Source organism: Prionailurus bengalensis, chromosome A1 (genome assembly GCF_016509475.1).
Source record: "Prionailurus bengalensis isolate Pbe53 chromosome A1, Fcat_Pben_1.1_paternal_pri, whole genome shotgun sequence".
In the NCBI taxonomy this organism is placed as follows: domain Eukaryota; kingdom Metazoa; phylum Chordata; class Mammalia; order Carnivora; family Felidae; genus Prionailurus; species Prionailurus bengalensis.
The window spans coordinates 92,172,447-92,198,316 of record NC_057343.1 but is presented as its reverse complement, the minus strand read 5'-3'; the positions used below and the strand labels follow the sequence as shown (position 1 = coordinate 92,198,316).

At 45.6% G+C, this 25,870-nt stretch overlaps 1 protein-coding gene across 3 annotated transcripts in view; it reads right to left on the bottom strand.

Annotated features, from left to right (window-relative positions):
• Window positions 1-5,072, bottom strand: part of CLK4 (CDC like kinase 4) — a 28,837-nt gene extending 23,765 nt beyond the window's left edge. Inside the window, exon 1 of one of the 3 annotated variants that reach the window (XM_043585725.1) lies at window positions 4,996-5,072. The gene's annotated coding sequence lies outside the window, so the exon portion shown is untranslated. Of the gene's footprint in view, window positions 1-561; window positions 709-4,995 lie in introns of those variants that run through there. The other 2 variants (XM_043585721.1, XM_043585732.1) reach the window with 2 other exon arrangements.
• Between the last annotated feature and the right edge of the window lie 20,798 nt (window positions 5,073-25,870).

Here is a 25,870-nt window from a genome sequence, read left to right as displayed (position 1 = left end):
GAGCTCGGTTCCACCACCGGGACTCGAGCAGACCGGCGGTTTCTCAGACGCCCGGTACCCACCCTCCCCCACCCCGCCCCAGGGCACCTGGCCAGTGCCTTTGGCGCACTCACAGATAGGGCCAGATGTTTGGACTCTGGAACACCCCCCCCCCCCCCAACAGCATTTGCCTGTAGAGAGGCAAATGCTACAAACGGCAGAGACCAGGCCATCAGGAGAGAACCTGATCTCAGACAACACAAACCCCCAAGGACGGCTCTCGAAGGGTCTTCCCGACAGATCCTCGCCCTCGCCGGCGGCACGAGCCAGGGCCTCTGGAGCCGCGATGCGAGAGGCCGGGGCCCTCAGAGAAGACTCAGCGGCAGAATCGGGGCCTGTCCGCCCCAGGACATTAAATCTACCACGGCACCTGAGCAACTTTAGGTTTTGAAGGCCACCAACCCAGCTGTGCTCCGAAGAAATCCCGGTCGCCAAGGCCCCGAACCGGGCCGTTTCTCCGACACCTGGCTTTGAGACTTAAAAGACTGGAAACGGCCCAGCCCAGCCGACCCAAAACCTTACCTCCGCAAAAGGAAAAGGCCCTCTGGCCGAGAAACGTCGCCAAACCGCCGTCTTCTCTCTCCACCCGCTGCGACAAACACCCCACAAAATGGCGGCAGCGCCGTCTCCTTACAACCCCCCAGGCGGCCTCTAGCGCCACCTACGCCGCGCGAACGCGCCTGCGTGACAGAGGCTCGCGCGCTCCCGCCTCACTGCGTAAGGGGCGGAGCTCCCTGTGCGCCGAAAGGGAAGGGTCCGGCCCTCCACACTGCGGCTGCGCGAGTCAGACAGGGCAGCACCGCCCCCCCTCTCCCCACCCCCCCACCCCCAGGCCTGGTTGGGGGAAGGGGACCCTTGAGGTTGTTTTTGTTGTGGGACAGTCAGGATGAAATCCAGGGGAAATGCGTGTGCCCTGCCCTCACCCGGTGGCACGTGTCTGCTCCTTCAGATGGAGTTAAGTGCGGCACCACTCGGCAGAGCCAGCCGTGGCCCTGTTTCTTGCTCTCCCGCTCAAATGGACAGCACCATGGCCTTTGGGTGGCAGTCCCTTGAGTCCCCTTGGGGACCTCGCCTGTAGAGAGTGCCAGCAAGCAACAGCGAAGACCCCAAACCCACCCTGTGCCAGGCCCGAGCTGGTTCTGGGAGCAGTTCAGTGAACAGGACACGAGTAGTCCAGGCTGTGTGGAGCTTCAGTCTAAAATGGAGTGGGATAAAGAGGACGTCTCAGAAAACAAGCTCAGGGTTGCTTATACTTTTTTTAAGGCCTGTGCTACTAATCAGAAGAACACAACAACAACAAAAAATGAAGTTTCAACTGAGACTCCTTACAGTGTTCTTCCTGTTAGGGTCCTTCCTGAGGAGAGGGTAGCTGGAAATTTCCCTAACAAAGCTCCCATTTTTTTTGTCCCTGTAGGTGTGTTTCATTAAACGGAGGCAGAGTGATGTCTGAGAGCTAGTGAGCATCTATTAAGAGGCTTGCTGATCTCAACTGAGGCATTTTGCAGTCCTAAGAACCCCTAGACAGTTCTCCATGGAGAGTATGTAGAGTGAGAAAAGAGAAGAGAAGCAGTCCCAGCCCTAAGAAACACTTTTAAGGGACAGAGGAAAACAACCGAAGAAGGAATGATCATAAGAGGAGAACCAAGAATATGGTGTCAGAGAAAGGAAGGGGAGAAGGGCTTAAATGAGGGAAAAGCTGGCAGTGCCAAATGCAGGGAAGGGGTCAGGTATCCTTAGTACAAAGTGTGGGGGCACCTGTGTGGCTCAGTCGGTTAAGTGTGTGACTCTTGGTTTGGGCTCAGGTCATGATCTCACAGTTCCTGAGTTCAAGCTCTGCATCGAGGCTCTGCACTGACACAAGGAGCCTGCTTGGGATTCTCTCTCCTCTCTCTGCCCCTGCTAAACTTAAAAAAAAAAAAAAAAAAAAAAACTTAAAAAAAAAAAGTGTCAAGGGGATTCTGTATCCTGACAAGGATTCCCTGGATAAAAGGGAAAGCCAGAAATCAAATTTGGGAGGACAGGGTTGGATGGTTATGGGCATAAACCCGATAGCAGGGGGATGACCTGAACTCTTGTATACTGTTAAGTGAAAGGAAGTCACTGTAATTTAGTGATCTGACATCCTTACAAACTTGCACCACCTACTTTGGATAAAATGAATTGTGGAAATTGTGCTACACTTTAAGAAGCGAAGAAGTGAAGTTGAAAAGATAATTGGAAAATTGGAAGTGAAAATTCTTTATGCTATGGAATGAAACAGTATTATTCTCATGTGGAATAGCCAAAATTTCTGTATCTACAAATTTAAATTGTGCCCATCCTACCAGGTCCATCTCTAAGATGCTGTCCCTGACTATATCAGTTCCCAACCATTACACTGCTCTTAACACCTCCAGTTAGAGATGAGGTCTTGAAACGGGTGGCCAAGGCATACTGTTGCGCCTGGAGCCACCAAGATACGTCAACCAATTGTGCCCAATAAGTGAAATGTACTGGTTCTGCAATGGATTACACGTACTTTCAGGGACGTCAGATGGAATGTTGAACCAAGTGGATTGGGCTCTCTTGCAAGGTAAAGTGAGGCTCAGCTTGCTGAATATATAGAGGTATAAACTGAAGCTGGCACCAAAGAAAAGTTGCATTTTTCTTTTTGCTGCAGTATAAGAGATCTTTGTCTCAAGCGGTTATAAGAGAATGTGGTCAGGACAGGACACAGTTCTGCTCAAACAAGCAATGCAACATGAAAAGGCAGCCAAGTGTAAAGGCCACCTACAGAGGTATTTATAGCCATCACAGAATAGTGTCACCCAATAGCAGGGTCTGCTTTGCAGTTGCCGCTATTGTGTTTTAGTGGCATTTTTAGTATTCAAACTTAAGTGTGCCACACCAAGGGGACCAATACTTGAAATTGTGTAGTGATCAGATGGAGGTTGAGAACATCCTACGACTCGTGTCTCTATTACATGTAACAGCACTGGCTGTTGCTCTCTCTGCCTTACGTGCTTTGAGAGCATGTTGCTCTCTCTGGCTTACATGCTTTGACTGGAGACAAGGCCCTCACTTACATTGTCTTTGGTATCTCAGTGCCCCAAACCCAGGACCTATTGTAGGTTATTTATTTTGGCTATTTTGCTCAGTTGCTTTAAGTTGGATTAAATAAAAGCTAGGAAGTTACTCCCAGAATCCCTGTGCCGGTTAGTGTAACAATCTTACATGGCACCTCAACCCTTTCTATCAAGTAAGTTACTATTAAGTCAGTTACCTGGAAAATGAACACCTTTGCTCAGAAGATTTAATGAAGAAGTCTATCTAAATTTCTTTTAAAATTTTTTTAAAGTTTATTTATTTTTGAGAGAGAGAGTGTGTGAGTGGGTGAGAGGCAGAGAGGGAGACACAGAATCTGAAGCAGGCTCCAGGCTCTGAGCTGTCAGCACAGAGCCCAATGCGGGGCTTGAACTCATGAACTGTGAGATCATGACCCCAGTGGAGTCAGGTGCTTAACCCACTGAGCCACCCAGGTGCCCCAGTCTATCTAAATTTCTGAGAATCCACTCCCAGCAGTGAAAAACTGCCTAATCTAGTAGCTTCATTTCTACTGAAGAACACATATGTCCAAAAAAAAAAAAAAAAAACCCTAAATTAAACCATATTTAAAGAAAATCTTAGTTCTGAAGAACAACCAGAGGAATATTCTTATCATGGAGCTAGCACAGATATCCTACAGGCTTATCTTCAGACATAGAAAACAGTCATCTGTGAAAGCAGAGTTCCAGAGAAAAAGCCTAAATTGTCCAGAAAATTATTAATTTTTTAAGATTTTAAAATTATTTTTTAGTATTTATTTATTTTGAGAAGGAGGAGGAGCAGGGAGAGAGAGACAGAGAATTACAAGCAGTCTCCATGCTGTCAGCGCAGAGCCTGACGAGGGGCTTGAACCCACAAATTGATCTGAGCCAAAATCAAAGGTCAGATGCTTAACTGATGGAGCCACCCAACTGCCCCAGATTTATTGCTTTCTTTATTTGTTTGTTTATTTTTATTTATTCTAATTTTTTAAATGTTTATTATTTTGAGAGAGAGAGAGAGAACATGAGTGGAGGAGGGGCAGAGAGAGAGGGAGACACAGAATCTAAAGCAGGCTTCAGGCTCCGAGAGCTGTCAGCACAGAGCCTGATGTGGGGCTCAAACCCACAAATAGTGAGATCATGACCTGAGGCGAAGTCTGACACTCAACCGACTGAGCCACACAGGCGCCCCTGTTTATTTATTTTTAATGTTTATTTTTTATTTTTTGAGAAAGAGACCACTAGCGGATGAGGGGCAGAGAGAGGAGCACAGAGGATCTGAAGCAGGCTTGGCGCTGACAACGGAGAGCCCAATGATGTGGGGCTCAAGCCCACAAACTGTGAGATAATGACCTCAGCCGAAGTTGGAGGCTCAACAGACTGAGCCACCCAGGCACCCCAGATGTCTTTAATTTTAAGTAATCTCTACATCCATCATGGGGCTCAAACTCACAACCCCAAGATCGAGAGTTAACATGCTCCACTGACTGAGCCAGCCAGGCACCCCATCCAGTAAATTAATTTTTAACAAAAACTTATCATCTATATAGAGGAAACTTTACAAAGGTGTAAACAAACCTTTACGGGTTTATAACCTTTGTTGTAAGTTGCCTATTACTGGGAATTACCAATCTGTATTCAATTAGATTTTTCATTTGTTTTTAGCAATCAATTAAATATCCATTCTGTGCTAACCACTGTATATTCATGATCTTCTCATTTAATAATCTAAACAATCCTGTAAAGTAATCTTTGGTTACTTGCTCTAGGTCACAGTCATCAAGTACCAGAACCAAGGTTCGGTCTTAGGCCTTACTTGCTCCAAGGTGCTTGCGTGTAACCATTCTACTGACTGCTTTACCTCATACAGCAAAGTTTCATAGCAACTTACTTTGCTTAGGAATCATGGAAAACAGGCTGAGTCCATCTTTCAGCAACCCTGAAGGAGTTTGTCTTAAACAACAACAACAACAACCCACTCTCCAAGGTGATGTATCATCTATGGCTCCTCATGATGAAACAATGGGACAGCTTATCTCCAGCACGTCAGGGTCATCAAAGATCCCAGTGGCTTCATTCGCTGTTCAACAGCAAGTCCCAAAGGACTCCCATTCATTCCACACTGCCCAAGATGAATAACATCCCAGGTTCCTCCAGTGTTTCCTGACACTGGTTGTGAGGAGAGTAGCACAACACAGGGTTCTTATATAGGCTCGGTCCCACCAAACAGTGCTAGAAGAGTTCCCTGATGCACAAAGCACTTTGCAGTGTGTAAGTGTGTATATGAGCAGGGGAGTAAAAGGGTCCTGGAAGTGATTTAATTGAGAGGTTCTGGAGGGTATAGGATAGGCTGGTCTTTCCACTCTCCCTGTGAATTTCCACTACCTCCAACGAAAAGGTTAGTAAATTAGTTTTTCAACCCCCCCCCTTACCAACAGTCTGAACTATTAGACATCCAGTGAAACTTTTGAAGGGAACATATATTTATCTAAATCCTTAATTTCTTGTGAACACTGTAGAACCCTACATAAAAGCATGAAAATATGTAATATATATTTGTATTCATATCTTCTGGGATTACCCTTTCTTTAATGGATCATTGTCAACTTCCTATTTCATGGACTTAGGCTACATAGGTGCTGAGCATACAGGACAAAGTATCTGCCCTTGTAAAGCTTAGATTCCAGTGGGTGAGAGAGAAAGAAAATAGAATAAAACACTTCAACTTTTTATATATGCTATGAAGGAAACAAGCTGGGGACTGAAACAATAACCGAGGAGGGTGGTCTTTAGGTAGGATGATAAGAGAAGGACTCTTGGCAGATATGACAAGCAGGGCTAAAGGGAAAGGAGGTGACCGTGTGAAGAATGGAACAAAAGTCCACTGAAAGTCTCATTTAACCCCATGAGGAAACATGTGTGAGGATATTCTTTGACATTTTGTGATAGGAAGAAAAATTGTAATGTAGATAGATGTTCATCACTAGGGGAGTAGATAAGTAAAATGCGTATATGGTCCATCCTTGAACAACACAGGGGTTAGGGGCGCCGACCTCTGCTGCACATTTGAAAATCTGCATGTAACTTTTGACTCCCCAAAACTCAACTGCTAAGAGCCTACTGTTGACCAGATGCATTACCAACATAACAGAAACAATTAACATATTATATATATATATATTATATACTGTATTCTTACAATAAAATAAGCTAGAGAAAAAATGTTAAGAAAATCATAAGGAAAATACATGTATAGTACTAGACTGTATTTATTGAAAGAAAATCCACGTATAGACAGACACACATAAGTTCAGACTGGTGTTTTCAAGAGTCAACTGTAGACTACACATCAGTTAAAAGCAATGAACTAAATTGACATATAGCAATACACACCTGATAACGTTAAGTGAAAGAGAAAATGTGATTTATAACAAAATGTCATTTTTGTCGTTTTTAAAAAACCACAACTATGGTACATGTTTTTTGTTTTTTGGTTTTTTTGGTACATATTTTTAAGGATATGTATATATTTAAATAAGTGACTTATTTGGTCACTTGAGGTAGACTGAAAAGACAATTTTTTTTTTTAAAGCTTATTTATTTTGAGACAGGGAGAGAGAGAGAGCAAGCGCTAACATGAGCAGGGGAGGGGCAGAGAGAGAGGGAGAGAGAGGAGAATCCCAAGTAGGCCCCCTGCTCAGCGCAGAGTCCAGCACCAGGCTTGATCTCAAGAACCGTGAGACCATGACCTGAGCCAAAGTCAGATGCTTAGCCAACTGAGCCACCCAGGTGCCCCAAGTGAGTCTTATTTTCAACACACTCTTTCCTGTGGCTGTAGGAGAACCCTGACTCTACAGTATGCCTTAAGTTGACAGTTGGCTGACCTTGCCGTTCCTTCTTCAAGACTTTTTAAACAGTTATCCAGGGGTGCCTGGGTGGCTCAGTTGGTTAAGCATCCAACTTTAGCCCCAGTCCTGATCTCACGGTTTGTGAGTTTGAGTCCTGCACTGGGATCTTCGCTGACAGAGCCTGCTTGGGATTCTCTCTCTCTCTCCCAATCTGTCTCTGCCCCTCCCCCTTCAAAATAAATAAGTGAGCTTTAAAAATAAAAAATCAAAGCAGACACATCATCCCATTCAAATCAGGAATTTTGCAGGACTGTCCCAGGAAATATTTCAGAAGCAGCATTAACAGTGTCTTGGAGCCACAGGGCTGGGTATTTGTTCCCAGCTCTGAGACGTGCAGCTGGTCCAGGCAGGTACCACCCTGCACCACCAAATGAGTATAGTAACACCTTCCATGACACACACCTGAATGAGTTTAATGTATGTGAAGTTCAGAGAAACATGCAGGGATCATATTTAATGGCTGTAAAAATGATTATGAAGTGAAGTGAAAGACAACCCAGCCATCCTCCTAAAAACACACAGGGGTGTGATTGTCTTTTGACTTCAGAATCTCAGCTGCAGGTCAGAATTCTGGACCCCACTCAGAATAAAACTCGAGTCTTGGTGACCATCCACCTCATGCTACCCAATCCTTCAGATTTATGGCATTCATCTCAGGATGGTGTCTCAGAAGGCAGGCAAGGGGGCTTTACAGGGAGTGGTAACTTCTCCAGTCAACTTAGGCTCAGTGTCTGTTGGCTCAGGAGGAATCCTTAAAAAAAAAAAAAAAAATCACAGTCCTGGAGTGCCTGGCTGGCTCAGTCAGTTGTGTATCTGACTCTTGATTTCAGCTCAGGTCATGATGCCAGGGTTGTGGGATTGAGCCCTGAGTTGGGCTCCATGCTGGGTGTAGAGCCTGCTTCAGATTCTCTCCCTCTCTCTCTCTCTCTCTCTCTCTCTCTGCCTCTCTCCCCTGCTCTCCCACACACACTCTCTCTCTTTCTCTAAAATTAAAAACAACAACAACAAACAAAACAAAAACACATCACAGTCTCTTCATTTCCACAGACAGATTTCAGACCTCCATTTCCGGATGCCATATGCCCAGGGAATCCCCTAATGGGACACTGCTTCCCACTCCAGGCCTGTCCTATACACCCCACCCTGATTGCCTATGGGACCACGTTAGACAAAAACCTGACCATGTCACCCTGCCCCCCCAGCACCCCCAGGCTAATAAAAACCAGGTTTCCCTCTCCAGGTCAGTGCCCTTGTTATACAGCAGGCAAATAAATACAAGCTTCAGGACACCTTTCACCTCCGTGCCCAGTGGGACCCCACGCAGGGCACTCACACCCAGCGTCACCCTCAACATAACCCCTGTTCAGGGCCTCTGCCTTTGTGTAAATGGTGGCTGCTTCCAGGCTGTTTCCAAAGCGGAAATGCAAAAACAGTTCCTAGATTCTTTTTATCACCATAACAACAGCTCTTCCGAAGCAGAAATTATTGATGTCCTATCTTCTAAATATATGTATGTGCCATTAACTGTCTTGTTTTCTCTCACGTGGGCATTAAAATAGTCCAGGCACTAAGGGGATTTCCATGGACAAGAGACTGAAGGGGGATCCAGCTTATATTTCCCTCAGTGTGCAGCTAGTGTGTTCTGTGGCTTTTCAGGAAATGCTTCACTCCGTGTCCACTTGACAGCTTCAGGTCAGGCTGAATTTCCTCCCGATATCTAGGCTCCAGCTACACTTAATTTCTCTGTTATTCTATCCTTGACTTAACACTGTGTACAGATTTTTGAAGTAAGTTTATTTATTTTGAGAGAGAGAGAGGGAGAGAGGCAGAGAGAAAGCAAGAGAGAGAAAAATCCCAGGCTCTGCCCTGTGAGCGCAGAGCGTGACTCGGGGCTCGAACTCATGAATTACGAGATCGTGACCTGAGCCAAAATCAAGAGTCAGAGGCTCAACTGACTCAGCTGCCCAGGCGCCCCAACTCTGTGCAGTCTAATGCAACTTCCTGGTCAAGTCTAGCTCCGCCGCTAATCTATAAACTCAGCAAAATCGTGGATCGTGCCTGCAAGTGAATTCAGCTGCAAAACAGCTTCCCAGACTTGATTCTGCAGTGGAACCAGCTGGAAGGCATTTCAAAGGTCAATCCCTGTGGCTAGAGTTTAATCATCCTGGGCTGAGTCCGGGCGCGGCGTTTGTGGAGAGCTGTCTGGGAGATTGTCTTGGCGCCACCTGGCCTGAGATATGCTGCCCCCTGGAGGAACATGGCGCACTCGGCCATGAGCTGCACCTGAGAGCAGGGCGTCTGTGGGTCTTCCCCACATCCGGGGTCTCCAGCGGGGCAGAGACTTCTGTAAGTTTTCAGGTGGTTTTAATGCACAATCCGGGCAGAGAAGCTCCTCTTTAAAGAGTCGGAGCTCTTGCTTTTTCTTGGAGGAAGGGATGGACGCTCTCAGAACCTCTTTGGGGCAGAAGACTCGGGCTTGATCTAGGAAAGCCTTCCTGAGACTTCAGACTTATTCCAGAGGGGCATGTGGATTTCAAGGAAATTATGTCGCCCCTTTTAGGACTGCTGGTCTTCCTACGAATGTGGAAACTCAGAACTTAGATACTGAGTTCTAAGCCTTTGGGGAAAATCTTCTAATTTAGGGGAAACTGTTTCCAGATTTTACCGTTTAAAAAAATGATGTTTTTAGGGTGAATTCTTGAAGCAAGCAGGCCACCTTCTTGTTGGGACAGAATATGGGAAGATAAGGTAGTTAAGCTAAGAAAGTGAGGCGAGTGTAAGGAAATGGTGTTTCTGTGTCATAGGACACCTCACAGAATGGTTCAGTTGGTGGAGGGTCTGACTTTTGATTTTGGCTCAGGTCATGATCTCACCATTTGTGGGATAGAACCGAGTCAGGCTCTGTGCTAACAGTGCAGAGCCTGCTTAGGATTCTCTCTCCCTCTCTCTGCCCCTCCTCTTCTCATTCTCTCTCTCTCTCTCTCTCTCTCTCTCTGAAAAATAAACATTGAGGGGCGCCTGGGTAGCTCAGTCGATTAAGCGTCCCATTTAGGCTCAGGTCATGATTTTGCGGTTCTTGAGTTCGAGCCCTGCGTCGGGCTCTGTGCTGACAGCTCGGAGCCTGGAGCCTGCTTCAGATTCTGTGTCTCCCTCTCTCTCTGCCTCTCCCCACTAGTGCTCTGTCTCCCAAAAATAAACATTGGAAAAAAAAATTTAAAAGATAAACCTTGGAAAAAAATCATCAGGAGATAAGGGAACTTGGGCAAATAAGAAAAACATGGGAGAGAATCTATGGCAATTCCTACCTAAAGGTATCCTGAGAGGCTGAAGTAGGTAAGAGGGAAACCAGAGGTGTGTTGATCACAGGGACAAACACATGTTGCAATACCGACTGGGTGGGGAACCAAGGCTTTCCAGGCTGAGAATAGTTGGGAGGAGGGGAGAGGGAGCGAGCAGAGAGAGACGATAGAGAACAGATTTCAGGAGGGCACCATGTCTCTGAGAAATCTGCCTTAATGGAGAGGCCATGTCGACTTTGAGGCCAGGACCGTGTCCCTCAAATCCACTTTTGGGTCCACCAGTTACTGAGGAGCAAACGGAGGGAGAAGCAGAGGCTATGACAGAAAGATAAGGACTCTTCCTGCTGTGCGGAGGGAACGTATGGGCTGGCCTGGTTCAGAATTCTCTGCTCAGCTCAGGGCACAATGGACCAGGCTGACCTTGAAGTCACTCCTTTAACCACTAGGACCTACAAAATCGAGAAAACCAGGAGAAGCTTGGTTTCCATTAACACTTTCCATTAACAGTCCGGGATTCTCTGCGGGGCCTCCCCCTAAACACAGGGCAAAGATTCCCACCCTGACCCCTGACTTTTCCCCTTAAAGGTCAACAGGAGTCTTGTAAAGGGAAGTGCATCTCATTATGATCTAGAGGTGATTTTTCTATCTTTAAGGAAAGGCGGGGGGAGGGGGGCTTGCAAGCTGATAGAAAATCACCAGTTAAGTTTTTTTGTCAATACCAACATGAAATGCAATTTAGAAAAACTCTCACAGCCCAAATTTGGGAGTTCTAGGGAATCTGGAAGGAATAGAGGGATGTGGGTAAAAGTGGGGTTTCAGCAGATAAGTAGTGATAGCTGTGTGCCTGGGTGGAAACGGTTGTCAACAAAGATGTTGGAGAGAAAAAGCCAGAAACCATGGGTGGGCGTGGGATCCAGCCGTGTGTCTGCCGAGGTCTAGGCTGGAATGAGAAGGGCTGTATCTGAAGCTAACAGTGGGTCATGGAAGGGTATTAGTAACCATTAGGCAGAACATCAAGGTGTCAGGAAACACAAGTCAAGAGCAGAGAGAAGGGAGGCGTGCAGAGAGAGAGTTTGACTCTATTACCCAAACCACGAGAAGAGCAGTGGATGGAAGAGGGAATAAGGGGAGAGTGGAGGGCAGAGGGGTTGTTGCCATGGTGGTGGAGGGGACCCAGAGGCCCTTGGGCAGAACTTGCCTCCACCCACAGTGGGAAGCCCTGGTTTTCCATGGAAGTACGGAGCCCCAGCATTCCCACTGGCTCTGTGATCTTGGGTGCATCCTGCATTCTCTGGGAATCCTGGTGTCCTCCATTGAGAAGGGAGGGGAGGGGAGGGAACTTAAGTCTTGCCTGCGATTGAGGCAGGCTCATCCAGAGTTCAGCCCTTGTGACTCACTGAAAGACTAGGACATTGATAACACCTGCCATAAATCCCTTTGCACCTAAACTAGCATCTCCTTGGATACCTGGGAGAGGTTGTGCCTGGCCTCGACTAGGGCAGTGGTTATAAAGGATTCTGGGCCTTAGACCCTCAACTGCAAACTAAGTTGACTCTTCTTCAAAAATGCACACCGCTGATTCCTGGAAAAAAAAAATTTTTTTAACCTGAGAGTTTACAGATCCCAAGACCTCCAGAAGCTGAGCTCCCTCCCTGCTCCTTGGCTCTTCCTGCTTTTTTTGGGTCTCTCCAAGCCCTGGTCATGTGGCCAAGGTAGAGGATCCTCCAGCTAATTTCACATTTTACTTAAATTCCATTGGGCTTCAGGAAGAGGAGGAGTCCTGATCTCCCTCCTCTCTCAAATGGACCTGGGCACCAGGTTAAATGTAAGGTTCAGTATCTGAGTCAGAAGTGGTCTAGGACTGCTTCTAGGTCCTGCCTCAAGCTAGAAAACTAGCGTGGCTTATCAAAGTCCTTGGTCAAGTCTAGCTTTTCCATTAGTCTCTAAGCTCAGGGAAAGCATGCTGAGGCCCACAACTTTGTGTTTGTGAAGCTGTCCAGCTTATTCAAACATACAGCCTGGATGGTAGCCCTACTCCCTCAGGAACATGGTGCACTTGACCATGAGCTACACCTGAGAGCAGGGCCGCCTAGGCGCTTTCCCACCTCCCCGTGCTCCAGGGAGGTGGAGACTTGGGAAGTGAGTCACACCTTGGCTGCATATTAGAACTACCCAGAAGGGGGCGCCTGGGTGACTCAGTGGGTTGAGCGGCTGACTTCAGCTTAGGTCATGATCTCACAGCTTGTGAGCTCCGCATGGGGCTCTCTATTGTCAGCGCAGAGCCCGCTTCAGATCTTCTGTCTCCCTCTCTCTTTCTCTCTCTCTCAAAAATAAATAAACATTAAAAAAAAAAAGGGTGGGGGTGCATGGGTGGCTCAGTCAGTTAGGCATCCAGCTTTCAGCTCAGGTCATGATCTTGTGGTTCATGGGTTCAAGCCCCGTGTTAGGCTCTCTGCTGTCAGTGTGGAGGCCGCTTTGGATCCTCTGTCTCCCTCTATCTCTGCCCCTCCTCTGCTTGTGCACACGCGTGCTCTCTCTCTCTCAAAAAAAAATGTATATATACATATATATGTGTATATATATACACACACATATATATTAAAAAAAATAACTACCCAGAAAGGCATTCACAACAGGGTGAGAGTCCTTTCTCCAGAGATTCTCACGTAATGATCCTGGTGGGGCCCGGACCTCAGGAGTTCAGAAGGTTCCAGGTGGTTCCGATGCACAGGCAGGGCAGAGAACCTCAGTGTGAAGAGGGTTCGAATGGCCAGGTTTGGTTTTTTATTTCTTGGGGAACTTGAGAGATTGATGAAAACCCCTGCAGCTTGGAGCAGAGGACCAGAGCCTGACCTAGAACCTCTCCTTGAGATTGACTCTGGAGGGGTGTGTGGATTTGAGAATCTGTTTTTCAAATGTCTTTAGGGCTGTCTGTCTTCTAGAGGACATGTTGTTCAGCTTCAAAGCTTAGAGAAAAGTCCTCAATGTAAGGGCAATGGTTTCTATATTTCAATGTAAACCAGGCTTATCAGTGAAATATTACTTCAAATAAAAATACTTTCTGGGTAAATTTGAAGTTTTTCAGCTGAATGTAAGAGATAGGGGGCACTGTGTTTATATCTTATAGGCAAAAGTATTTGAAGTGAATGAACATATTGGGTTTTCCTGGAGGAAGGTCTTCACAGGCCAGAATTGTGGGTGTCTGGGTAAGCCCTCACCCTCACTTCTGGGTGAGTCAGAAGTGTTTTTTTTTTTTAATTTTTTTTTCAACGTTTATTTATTTTTGGGACAGAGAGAGACAGAGCATGAACGGGGGAGGGGCAGAGAGAGAGGGAGACACAGAATCGGAAGCAGGCTCCAGGCTCTGAGCCATCAGCCCAGAGCCCCACGCGGGGCTCGAACTCACAGACCGCGAGATCGTGACCTGGCTGAAGTCAGACGCTTAACCAACTGCGCCACCCAGGCGCGCCCCCCCCCCCCCCTTTTTTTTTTTTTGAGTCAGAAGTGTTTACAGAGGAAGAGCCTCTCCTCTGAGTTCAGAGACTATGAAGGAAGAGACTGGAGCAGAGAATAAACTAAAGAGATGTTAGAGGCCATTTTAACCCAAGTGTGTGACAAGAGGCTGACAAGTCACTAAGATGAAGACTAGGGCTGGGGACAGAGGGCTCAGACACAGACAGGAACCACCTCTATGGTGAGAAGAGCCCCACCTCCACTCCCACTAGAGGAGCCTTGCCTCCCCCACTATAGACCCTCTAGCCTTTTGGTGTCTCTGGTTCCCCCTGGTGGTCATTAGCACCTCCTGCAGGTCTCAGAGGGAAGAGTGGGGACCAGATGGCCCTGACAGTTGGGTCCTCTAGATCTGACCCTGGGTTAGAGCATCATCACCTTCAGTCCTGTCTCCTTGGATGCTTCCTGAAATCTGAGGGTAGCATATTGTCTCTGGAGGCCTCTGGGTGCCTGGGTTGGGGTGTATCCAGCCTACAGCCACATTAAAAGACACCCTTTGTCAGCTAAGAGGGGAACATGGGCCCTAGTGGGCCTGGGGGTGTTGCTGCCTTTCTGTGCCTTGAAGGAGAGTCTTTAGAAGGTGACTACCTAGAACCCAGGCCCAATCGGATTCAGGCACGAAGGCCTCCATGTGCATGAGATGCCCCAGGAGGGAGAGGGGGCTCCAAGACAGGATGTCTGTGCCCACACCTGTCTCTGACTAGTCTATGGGTGGATTGCCCACACCCTCATGCCCTGTAGGAGTCCTTTTACCTAGGCTTTGGCACACAAGACAGAGGGTCTGCTCCCCCATGTTTATTTTTAGAAATGTGGCTACTCACGGATGCCCTTTAGTGACCAGTTACCCATCTGGGTTCTTTTAAAGCTTCCATTCTCCCCATGAAATGCAATATTAATCAAAGGACATCATAATTATTTTGACTAATCTTCTTAGTAATAGGAGAGCGATGAATTGTATGTAATAACACAGTTTTTCAAGACCAAGACTAGACTAAGCTGGGATCTATACTGGGAGAAAATTCATACACTTTTAAGAAATGTGGAGAAAAATATGACTGAGTGACCCCATATATGTGTATACATATACTACACAGAAAATACTCCCCCCAAGTCTGACTATGAAGAAACTTCAGCTTAATTTTAGTAGGGTGAGATCCGGTACTGGTCAATGAATAGACAATGCTAGAAATTGCTAAAGGCAGGATTGAATGCCTATCCTCTCTGAATGTACAGGTTTTCTCATGTTGGTCATTGGGCCTCTGGGCACTAAGAATGAACAAAATAGCAGGGAGGGAGGGATGGCAGATTCCAGGCACCTAGAAGCTAAGCTCCCACCCAGCACCTTGACCTCTATTTTTCTCTATATTTTTTCTCTATATTTTCTGGGTCTCATCCAAGCCAATGTCCCAAGGATGAAAGAGAGGAGGACCATCTTCAATGTCCCATTTTATTTCATGACACTGGGTTTTGGCAAGAGAAGGAGTTAAGAGTGTTTGGAACCATGGTAGTCCACTGTCTAAAGTGCAAAAGGGATCACATTCAGATTATCTAAGTTCAAGACCTGGTTCAGAGTCTGCAGAGGTTCAATCCTGCTGGGACCTGAGGTACTCCAGAAGAAGTACAGGAAATGATCACAGAGATAGACCAGACAGGACCCAAGATTCCCAGAACCCATCCTAGTACTTGGGTGTCCTCAATATGGTTCACTTGTGGGGGGACGCAGGGCTTGACTCTGGGGAACATGGATGGGCTAGGCATGGAGCTGGTTCTGGGAAGTGGGGGGTGGTGGTGTTCAGAGGCAGGGAAAAGCCAAGTGGAACACACCCCTTCAGTGTTGGTGGCCCAGACCTTCTCCTTGGGTGACTGTCTCTGGACTTGCCTTCCACGGGGGCCGTGACCACTCTAAATAAGGTAGAGGCCTGTCTCCTAATTCTCTACTATGCTAGGGTACAGTGTGATGGACTGAGTCAGCCCATGTTGGTCTGTACCTTTAAGTGATTAAGGGCCACAAAGTAGAACATAGAAGAACCCTACCTGAGGAGATTGGTTCCTCCCAGTTCTGGCCCAGGGTCTGTTGCATGGTTTCTCCACAAGGACGGGCCGGGGTTCATTTCTTGGCCTCCTATATAGTCCAGTATAAGTTCTGCAAACACATCAGCATTTGGGAACATTGTCGCCAGCTCTTCTCTATGGCCCTGGACTTGGGCACAAAAGAATCGTCTTTGTCAGGATGGGATTCTTCTTCCTTGACTCAAGAGGAAACTCCCTTCCAAGGATTCCCCATTCTTGTAGAAAACCAGATTTCCTGGTCTCTCCAAGGACTGGCCTGTAAGGGACAGAGAAATGTGGGTGCACCTTGGCATGATTCACTCTGTACGTCTGAGCGGTTTTCAGGGATTCACCTACACTGATGGGGCCCCCAGATACCTTTATGTCTGCTGGTGGGAGATACTAAATCCTTAAATGCGAAGGCCAGGAACCAGCGTCATTGGCAGAAGTAACGTCTGATCCTTGTACCGAGGCAGGTTTTGGGAAGCATCTGTGGGTCTAGATGTTATCCAAGTTCAATAATGAATAATAATATTCATTGAATAATAATTGAAATCTGAAAACTACCAGAATGAGAGGATTTTAACTAAGCATTTCCTGGACTGGGAGGGCTCTTTCTCTATTTTGGGGAATGTGATTTGTCTTCAGAAGGGGACTTGCTCACCTTCCAGGCCTCTGAACAATGATCAAGTTCCAGGTACATGGAGTCCTAGGCCTGTCATCCACGGAGCTGCTCTGTGGGCCGGGAGGGGAACTTAAAAAGCTGATAAGCCTCCTGCTAGCTTTCCAAAGAGCAAGAGTGCTTTCACTAGGACTTGTGAGTCATCTCTGTGAAATGCAATCATGGAGGAAGGTGGATCTCCTAACTCCCAGTCTCTCTAGGAAAGTAGGAAGCAACTTCAGAAGGCGAGTGTCTCTAAGTTCCAAATCTACCTCTTGCAATACAATACTAGATTTTTCCTTTGGGTAAAGACAACCAGGAAACAAGTAGCAACCCAATGACCAGGTGAATTTAAGGTGAACTATGTGTGACAAATGGTGCCCTCAAGTCTTCTTGAGGACTCGTTGTAGTTTATCTGGAATATATAATTCTCTGCGATGTCACTGCCTGGCTGTATGAAAGGGTGAGTTTCGTTCTGTCTCTGTGAGCTTGTTAGCAGATGGTCTGTGATGGGTACCACAATCTGGCTTAATGCTTACTCAATTTTTAAAAACTTGGGGCACCTGGGTGGCTCAGACAGTTAAGCATCCGACTTTGGCTCAGGTCAGATCTTGCGGGTTGTGAGTTCAGGCCCCGCGTCGGGCTCTGTGCTGACAGCTCAAAGCCTAGAGCCTGCTTCAGATTCTGTGTCTCCCTCTCTCTCTCTCTGCCCCTCCCCACTTGTGCTCTGTCTCTCTCTGTTTCTCAAAAATGAATAAATGTAAAAAAAATTTTAAAAACTTGTTTCAGGGCGCTTGGGTGGCTCAGTTGGTTGAGCGTCTAATTCTTGATTTCGATGTTAATCCCAGGGTCGTGGGATCAAGCCCTGCATGGGGCTCTGTGCTGAGTGTAGAACCTCTTTAAGATTTTCTTTCTCTCTCCCCTTCTTCCCTGCTCGCGCACATGCATTTTCTCTCTAAAAAATGAAAAAAATAAAAAACTTGTTGAATTTCTACCTTATGTGGAGAGATTGTCTGATTGACAGACCTTGTTTTTAGCTGTATTTCCCAACCCGGGAAGTGAATAGCTGACCTAGAGGGAGCCCAAGACCTTAGTGGCAGAAACCTTCCCCTTTGTGCAGTAGCCGAGGCCCAGTGCCCCCAGGAAAGGAGGCTGCACCTGCAGGGGAGTCTCCACTGGAGTGGGGTCCCTGGAATGCTGCCTGGAGCAGTCCCGTCTCCTTCTTTCTTGGTTGTTCACCTCTTCCTGCTGCTCCACAGCAGGCCTGTGGGGCCATCCATGTGGTCCCCTTGATTCTTGTGATAACAAGATCCCCCTATTTCTGTTGCTTGTAACTAAAATACTACTGGCAAGGGGTGCCTGGGTGGTTCAGTCGGTTAAGTGGCCAACTTGGGTTCCAGTCATGATCTTCCGGTTTGTGAGTTCGAGCCCCATGTCGGGCTCTGGACTGACAGCTTGGAGCCTGGAGCCCGCTTCAGATTCTGTGTCTCCCCCTCCTCTCTCTGCTCCTCTCCTGCTCACACCCTGTCTTTCTCTCTCAAAAATAAATAAAATACCACTGGCAAGTGTAAGGGACATCTACTTGGTTTTGATACTTTGTTTGTTTTTTGAGGACTGTATTTACTGGATTTGTGGAAGGGAGAACAAGTCATTATTTAGAACCATGATCTTCATTTTCTTTCAAATGGACTTGGGGACCAAAGCCCAAACCGTGTGATGGCTCTGTATCTGGTTCGCAGTTCTGGGCTTCAACCACTGCTGCCGGGAAGAGAGGCCCGACTGGAGAGATGCAGGAAACAAGTGTGGAGGTGACCACAGAGGACTCAGTCCAGAGCACCCATCCTGGGCCTGAGTGTCCTCAGTGTAGCTCTTTAGTGGGAGGGCCCATCACAGCCCCTGGGGGGAGCATGGATGCACCAATCTTAGAGCTGGCACTTGGGAAGAGGGAGGTCCAGGCAACTGAGAAGGGAAAACAGAGGGGATAGAGGTGGCACATGGTGATGCCTTAGGTTATCACAGACCCTCTATCCATATCACTGCTTTGATCTTGTCTTAACATGACAGGCCAGGACATGGCCAGGAACAAAGACCCTTAGAGCCACTGTGTAGCAGGTGCATGTGGTAGGGAGCAAGTAGCGAAGAGAGGCCAGGAGAGAAGATGTGGTTGTCTCCAGGAGAGGGCAGCTCAGACAGGAAGCTGTTTGCCTTTCTGTACAGGGGACAGATGGCAGAGCCTGCCTCCAGATTCCTAGCTCAGGGCTGGGCTTGCTAAGTAAAGCCCCTTCCTTTAGGGCTGTTTTCTCAGTCTCGGCACTACTGATATTTGGGCCAGACACCTCTTTGCTGGGGAGGGCTGTTTAGTCCATGTTAGAATGTTTACCAGCATCCTACATCTCTCCAGTAGGTCCCCCTCAGCTGTGACAAGCAAATACATCTCTGGACATTGCTAAGTGTTTCCTGGGGTACAAAATACCCCAGTCAAGAACGACTGCTTTGGGGCTACCTAGAAGGATGCTTTCTGGATGTGTCTGAGGAGAGGTGGCAGCTCCCTGTTGCCTTTGGCTCTTTCTCACCTGCTGGCTCCAGGCCTCAAAGTGCAGAAAGGAAGCACCTCATTTCCCAGATGTTGGGAGCCGTAAACACACACCAGCTGGAACAGAACCCCAGAACCCCATTAGCACCTTCTTGGGGGCATTTGTGGGGATCTCCAGGTTTCCTCCTGGAGTCTTGGGGATAAGCCCCCTGGGAATCTTATGTTTGGTAGTCCAGGAGACTCCCTCCACCTCTAGGCCCTTTGAGGGCATCTCTGACCAACATCCTGCCCAACTTTTAGCAAGGAGCTGAAGCAGCTGGAAGGCTCAGGAATTGTAAGCCATCCCTGTCCCCCTTCTCATAGTGCAGAGGCCACAGTCTCAGGGAAGCCCAACCCCAGGCTCCACACTCCTTCTCCTGCCCTCCATTCTTTGTCAGGTCCCATTAAGTGAGTCAGGGGATGAGGGAGGTGACCCTAGGGGGACAGCATGAATGGGGGGTTGTTTCTCCCCCCACTTTGGTTCTTCAATTCAGGGTTAATGCTACGTCCTCTTCTGTAGGCCTTTCCTCTGTGCTCTCACAGAAGATTCCACCTGTTCTCCTGGGTACCTTGGCCACCCCTGTACTTGACACACTCTCCCACTCGGGACCAGGGAGAGATTTTGATATTTAATAACTTTTATATGTGGTGTGAGGTAAGGGTCCAGATTCATCCTTTTGCATGAGGACATCCTATGGTCTCTGCACCATTCCTTGAAGAGACCATTCTTTCCCATTCAGTGATCTTTTTACTCTTGTCAGAAAATCAATTGTCATAGATATGTAAGTTTATTTCTGGGCTCTGAATTTGAGTCCATTACTCTGTGCTTATATGCCAATACCATACTGTTTTGATTATTGTAGCTTTGTAGTAAGTTTTACAGTTGTGAAGTGTGAGTCTTCTTCAAAATTGTTTCTACTATGTAGGGTCTCACACAATTGCATATGAATTTTGTTTTTTTCTTTTTTTTCTTTTCTAAAATGTTTATTTATTGAGATAGACAATGAGTTGGGGAGGAGCAGAGAGAGGGAGACAGAGAATCCCAAGCAGGGTCTGTGCTGTTAGTGTTGATCCTGACACGAGGTGCGATCCCACGCACCGTGAGATCATGACCTGAGCCAAAATCAAGAGTCAGGTGCTTAACTGACCCAGGCGCCTCTGCATATGAATTTTAGACTCTGCTCTTCCACTCTTGCAAAAAAGTCATTGGAATTTTGGTAGTGATTGTATTGGGTTTGTAGATCATTTAGGAACTATTGCCATTTTTAACAATGTCCTCCAATCTAGGAATATCAAATGTCTTTCCATTTAGGTCTTATGCCTTCTTCAGTTTCTTTCAGCAATATTTTAGAGTTTTCCTTGTACAAGTCTTAGCTTCCTTGGTTAAACTTTATCCCTAAGAATTTTATCCTTTTTGATGCTATTATACATTAAATTGCTTTAATTTTCAGATTTTTCATTACCAGCACATGGAAGTAAAATGAATTTTTGCATATTAATCTTGTATCCTGAAACATTGTTGAACTCACTTTATGAATTCTAACATATTTTCGTGTGTGTGTGTGAATTACTTAGGATTTTCTACATATAGAGTCCTGTCATCTGCAAATAGAGATTTTTAATTCTAAAATTAAAAGGCAAATTTTGGGTGCCTTTTACGTCTTTTCTTCCTAATTGTTCTTGCTAGAACTTCCAGTACAGTATTGAATAGAAGTGGCAACAGCAGGCACTCTTGTCTCATTTCTAATCTTAGGGGGAAAGCTTTCAGTGTTTCACTATTGAGTATGATGCAGGCTGTGGGTTTTTCATAAATGTACTTTATTATGTTAGGGATATTCCCTTCTATTCCTAGGCCAGTGTTTTTAATCGTGAAAGAGTGTTGGGTTTTGTGAAATGCTTTTTATGCATCAAGATTTTGTATAACGGTGTTTATTTTGCCTTCATTATACTATTGCAGGTTAGTATATTTTTCATATGTTGTACAAATTTTTGACTTCTGGGATAAATCTCACTTGGTCACGGTATATTGTCCTTTTTAATCCACTAATAGATTTATGTTAATGTGGCTAGGAGTTGGGCAACCATAGGTACTAGAGGCTTCACATTCTGCTTGTATCTTATTTTTTTCTCTACTCTTGAATTTGGCTTTCCTGAACACTCCTCAAGGCGTCTGTCTTGGAGCTCTGTCTGCTCTACTAGTGTTATTATACCAAAATCCTGTTGCTATGGTGGCAAGCTGAGGGTGGGTGGGTGATTCTACAATCTTCCAATTAAATCTATTTTTTTAAAGACTTTATTTTTATTTTCGAGAGAGTGAAAGTGGGGGAGGGGAAGAGGGAGAGGGAGAAAGGGAATCTTAACCAGGTTCCATGCTCGGTGCAGAGTCTGACACGGGGCTTCTTGAGATCATGACCTGAGCTGAAATGAAGTGTTGGACACTTAACCCACTAAGTTACCCAGGTGCCTCAAATCTTTAAAAGAATTTTTTTTAAGTAGGCTTCACACCCAGCGTGGAGTCCTATATAGGGCTTGAACTCATGACCTTGAGATCAAGACCTGAACTGAGATCAAGTTGGATGCTCAACTGAGTCATGCAGTTGCCCCAGTTAAATCTCATTTTTAAGTCTCAGTTTCAGTGGGCCTGTGTGTAGGGCTGGGAGTAACCCGAGTGTTTCTTTGGTGGTGTAACTTTTTGCCTCCATGCCCTATACTCCCTCCCCTGGTTGCAGCATCCCAATGTGTTTCCTTGAAGCCCTGGCTCCTGTTGTCTATTTTCTCCTTAGCAAGACAGAAAGGTTAGAGGGCACTAAAGTGGGAGGAATGTCCCAATCCCACTAGCATAAGACTCGGGTAAACTCTTTTCCCCAGGAGAATAGGTTTTTTGGTGGAAAAGACTCTAGGTGTTTTTCACAATGGTGACCCTTCTCCTACCAGAGCCCTAAGGGGATGTTTCTCGGGTCACTACCATGAAAATCCAAATGGGTTTCTGGGGCTTATGGCATTGGGGATGTGGGGCACCTCTTAAAACTGTGGCCGATGGAAGTTCCTCATTCTCAAGCTGGTCCACACTCAACCTCCAGCAATTCACCAAAACTCTCACTCAAATGTCCCCAAATGTTTGTTTCCAGCAGCTTCAGCTCCAGGTAAGCAGACCTTGGCTGTGTCTCTCTCTGGTTAGGTGTGTCTCTCCAGATCAGTGTTGTGATTTGCCAGTAACCTAAGCTCTCAGAAAGAGGAGTCCTTGATTTTTCTGCTCATGCAGCTTTTTCTTGTTAGGATAGAAGTGATGATTGTAAGTTGTTTACATGTCCTAGCTGACACTGGAAGTCCGAGTTTTTCAATGCTAGATACTTGATGATTATCGAATGCAAACAAAATCACAAAAATCCCGTAACTGCTCAAGTGTCTAAATGCTGAAGTGAGATGCAACAATTTCATAATTCAGCATCATTATAAAGGGTATCAGTTGTCTGTGCAGCATTATGTGGAAATGCAGAGTATGAGCAGGCCAACCAACACCTTCCGTAGAATCCACGGTACTCTGTTTCAACTTCGAATAAACTGTCTGCACTTCAGCACATTTGCCAAAATTCGCGTTGGTATTATCTCTACCCAAAACAGTACACTTTTCCTCTCTCACTAATGAGTTTCTGCAAAAATTTTCTATTTCTGAAGTCTCCTTTGGGAAGGGATTTTACTTGCAATAGCCTTCTAAGCAAGCCTTTTTCGTGAGAAAAACCTATCAAAAGCAAAGGGACTTTTTTCCTGTATTGTGATTACTTGCATCTTGGGCCATAATAAGATGACGCATTTTAGGTCTTTAATAATCCCTGTAATAGTATAAGGAGCAAGTACATGTTTATTATTGCAGTATTTTATCCTGACACTTGAAAACTTGTTTGCAAGTTTAGAATCAGAAAATACTTCTGTATGTGCAATCAGTCCTTGGTACTAAAAAGATTGATACACAGTGTGAATAATCATTTAACTTCTATGATTATTTCCATCTGAATTTCTTTTAATTAGAAAATTTGTTACTTATCCCTTTATAGTTGAGGTAATCACAAATCTCTTAGATTTAGTTTTTAATATATGCTGGTTTATATATGCCTTTCCACCATTTTTGACACTGAATAATTTCATACTATAAAAGTTTCAAAAGGACTTTCCCCTCATTTAATAGACACCCACTGTTCTGAGAATTAATGAAATTTACATTGGCCTTTGGGATTCAAACACATAAATAAAACACAGATGATAGCAGTCACCTTAAGAAGCAGAAAATGTTGAATATGATAACTTCACGGCCTCATGAGTGCCTTTGTCACTCATGTGACTGAGGTGATAACTTGTGATTCAGCTGTTGAAATGGTTGTACACTAACAATAAATTGAACTTGATATATAAGGCAGAAAAGGTAAACTTCATGCATGCCTGCAAGAAAAAGCTGTAGTTGGAAAGAAAAGCCTCCCTGAAGAAAGTCAGAGTTGATCTTATGCAAGGTTTTGGAAAACTTGGTCTAGGGACTGGTGGATTTCCAAAAGTACCTGTTTATAGATTAACAGACATTCAACTGCTAGTGTGAACACTGGAATAAGGCTGTTATTGAGTGGCTTACTTTCTATGGTCACTGGAGCGAGGCATTTGCTGATTGTCTAGAGGCATGGGACGGTCTGCTAACTGGTTGACTTTCAGAAGGTGGAGTCATTAACTGCTCACTTCAGAGCATGTGTACTGATCTCTAATAGTGATTACTGATTTACAGTTTGAGAGAGACTTTGGCAAAAAGAAGCCTTATCTTTTCTTTAATGTGGGAAACAAGAGGGGCACCTGGGTGGCTCAGTTGGTTAAATGTCTGACTTCGGCTCAGGTCATGATCTCACGGTTCGTGAGTTTGAGCCCTGCATTGGGATCTGTGCTGACACCTCAGAGCCTAGAGCCTGCTTTGGATTCTGTGTCTCCCTCTCTCTCTGCCCCTCCTCCACTCACACTCTGCCTCTCTCAAAAATAAATAAACATTAGAAAAAAATGTAATATGGGACACAAGACTTGCCATTCTCTGTCCCCCCTTGTGTTCTTCCCTCAGCCATAAATACAGGAGGCTACAAAGGGTTGTTCAGATCTTTATTTGTGGAAATATGAATTTCAGCTAGTGTTGCTGTTTAACTTAAGTACCAATTACTGAAGCAGAAAGCTGAATTTTCATTATTGGGGGAAGAAAAAAAAAACAACCCACCACACCACAACTGATTATGTTAAAGCTGACCTGACAAAGTCAATCCAGGATGCAGGACAACATCATTAAACGTGAGACCTATATACAACACACCTGGCCACACCACCTGGGTCAGCTTAGCCTCTTCTCACTCACCAACCTCATTTATTTGCTTGGAACACCACGTATTATTAATTCAATGCTTTATCTGTCTCCTGTTCTCTATCCGTCTGCCTTGCAGGAAGTTTGGTCTCTCATTCATAGATCACGTGAATTAACACAGCCCAGATTTCTAGGCGTCCATCTGTACAGCTTTCTTCAACCCCCTCAATTCATCTCCCACACATCATTGCCAGAACAATTTCCTTTAATATCTTAAAAAAATTTTTTTTTAAAAATGTTTATGTATTTTGAGGGAGAGAGAGTAGGGGGACGGCAGAGAGGGAGAGAGAAACTCCTAAGTAGGCTCTGAACTCTATCAGCACAGAGCCCAGGGCAGGATTCCATCCCATAAACTTATGAGATCACGATTGGAGCCAAAACCAAGTGTCAGACAATCAACTGAGCCACCCAGGTCCCCTTCCTTCAGCATTTTTAACTGATACCATCAATTTAGGATAAAATTCTAACTTCTTCACACGGCAAATAAGCCTTTTGTTATCTGGCATCTGTGTTTGCCTCAAACTTGTAACAGATCATTCTCTTACTCCTCAGTTCTGTACTTGAGTTCGCACAAAGTTCCTTATTATTACCAATCTGTACCTTTACACATGCATAGTCCCTCTTATTTAGAATGGTCATTTCCCCCTCTGAAGAGTTCCTATTCTTCCAAAGCCTGGCTTAGGCACACTGCCTCTGGAAAGCTTTGTCTCCAGGTTTCCTTGGCTAGGTTCCATCTTCTCTTTGTTCAACCTGTGCAAACCCCTAACATATCTGCATTGCAATACAGTCATAATCTATCAATTTGCTTGTTAAAGCTATATTTACATACTATGACATAATTTGCTTCCTCGTTTGCTAGTCTCTCAACTCCATTCCATCCCCTTCCCCCAAATTCATGGCATCTCTAAGAGCTGTGTCTTTCTTCTTAAGACTACCAGTCTGTAGGGGCGCCTGGTGGCTCAGTTGGTTTAGTGTCCAACTTTGGCTCAGGTCATGATCTCATGGTTTGTGAGTTTGAGGGCTGCAATGGGCTCTCCACTCTCAGCACAGGGCCTGCTTTGGATCCTCTGTCTCTCTCTCTGCCCCTCTTCTGCTCACATTCTCTTTCTCTCTCAAAAAATAAATATTAAAAAAATTTTTTTAAAGACTACCAGTGTGCAGTATAGTAGCTGCCCCAGAACTAGGGCAAAAACAAAAACAAAAACAGAGTTGTTTATAATTGCCCTTTGTTTTCCCGAAATTGTGTGACACGTGAGCATACTAAGTGGAAAACCTACTTATGTCATGAAATCATTGACATATCTTTCAATCTTTTGGCACAGGTATTAGATTCATGAAACTTCTTTGGATAGCTCTTTCCACTATGAATTCATGTATATTTAATAGCTTT